We start from the raw sequence: 2195 nt of genomic DNA on the forward strand, positions 1-2195 counted from the left end.
AAGCTTTGTGGCAACATTTGAAGTCCTCTAGACAAAAACTTACCTCTATGCTTTAGAGATTTAGAGAGCCTGATATTTTGAAAGGAACATCATATCTACAGATATTTTAATAACATTTAAGATATTCTAAACAAAAACTTACCTTAATGTTCCAAAATATATCAAATAGATTGGTTCAGGAACATTCATTCTAGTGATGCTCGAGGCCTTTAACTTCATTTCTTAATAAAAATTCCATGGTTGCCATGACTTTATAAAATTCCAGTTTTCTCATTTTGAGCCCTAATTTTGTTCAATTACAGGTATCTTATAAGTAGATTAATATAGTTAAAAAATTATTTCTTGGTATTACTTTGAACTAATCTTTAAATGAAAGGAATTCAAAGTAGCCCAAAGCCTTGACACTTGTGTTCATTAGTAAAGGAGTGTATGTTAAAAAATATATATAAATATATTTTTAAAGATGTTTTCATATGGGGTAAATAAATAAGATGATTTCTAAAGAATAATAGAGATCCTTGAGGCTGGTGAGGGTTATTATGCCTAAAATAAAAAATATAATTTCAAGGGAGACATTCTCGGATCCTTGGAACAATGAAGTCTGATAGATAAAAAGACTCAAGAATAAAACTTTTCACACTTCTTTGAGACATCATCAATAACCGACCAAGAAGTAGACGACCACCTTAGTAAGAAGAGGCATGTATTGTTTTGAGATCTCATGGTATCTCAAGTTTTAACAAATGTTCAGGGCATTCCTGTATTAGATATATTAATCACTTGTTTGAGCAAGTTTTAAAATAAGATTTTTTTATAATGATGTTCAAGAACTCCATAGGTATCCACATTGTGGCATGACCAAGACCCAATGATGTTGGAATAAGAAGATTAAAGACAATATTATATTGAGAATAAACCTTGCTGCTTGGAGTATCAGAGGAAAAATATAGAGATCATAGGAGCTTACTTTGAAAAACAAACACTTCATGCCTCAGTCGATAGAAGAGTCTTTAAGAAACAACTCTGATAGAACAATTGGGTCAGAGACAAAAGGCATCAGATCATATATATAGCCGCAACAAGATTTAAAGAGAAAGCATTTATTCTGAGGTTTTCATAAAGAAAAAAAAAACAAGAGAGAAGATTTAATGACACGAGCTAATCATATTTGTTTTCCAAAAAGATAAAGCTTGCTTAACTTGACAAGTTTCCGCTCTAACGTTGAAGTAGGCTCTAGTCGAGTTTGGCTAAAAAGAAAATAAAAAAACATTTTTTCTAATATCATTTGCATAGAAAATTGCATCAACATAAACATACAAATAACATGAACTTGCACCTTTGCATCATACATTCATCATTATGCATTAAAAAATTTTGTTTCCTCTTTCGTGAGGATACCTTTATAATCTCTTTTGAGAAACTAATTATGTCTTTCTCAAGATTGTTCGTCTAAAAACATCAATCTAGTTTTTCTTAAGATTGTTTTTCCCTGAAATCCTTATTTCTTTTTTTTTTTCTCAAAGGCCAGTTTTGTCCCCTTATAAGGCATAATCTATTTCTCCTTCCTCAAGATCATGTTTTTATCTCATTAGGACAAATTCAAAAGGTCATTATTATCAAAAAAAATCAAATTAAATACATGAAATAAACTTCATATTGACATCCATAAAAACAACCAAGATAGTCATTCATAAATGCATCATTTTCTAAAGACCTTTCAGGAAAGAAAAGTTTGGTGATGACTAGACATCCTCAATAGGAATGAATAATATCGTTCACAGATTTGACATCTTGAATTGAATGATCAGATCTTCTCAACAAGAAAGAGCAATGTCATTATTGGGTTTGACACCGAGCAACGATTAGCTCTCCTAAACATGAAGGAGTAATCATTTTAAACAATGTTGTCTCCATAATCAAAATGACTAGTTGTTCTTATCGAGAAGGAACATGTCAAATTGAGCCATCAAAATATGACCAGACATTCTCAACGCGAATGACTAATGTCATTTTCAGATTTCATGGGAGAATGAATTATTAAGACCACTAGATCTCCTCAATATGAACGAGCAGACTACCTGTCTCCCTTAATATAATTTCTCTTGAAACTTAAATCTTTGAGATTGTTTTTCTTGAAACAAAATTTATTCTCACTTGAGACAGTTTCCTTAAGACATGAACACTTGAGATTGTTT

The sequence above is a fragment of the Hibiscus syriacus genome, unplaced genomic scaffold (assembly GCF_006381635.1).
Source record: "Hibiscus syriacus cultivar Baekdansim isolate YM2019G1 unplaced genomic scaffold, ASM638163v2 tig00111207_pilon, whole genome shotgun sequence".
NCBI classification, from domain to species: domain Eukaryota; kingdom Viridiplantae; phylum Streptophyta; class Magnoliopsida; order Malvales; family Malvaceae; genus Hibiscus; species Hibiscus syriacus.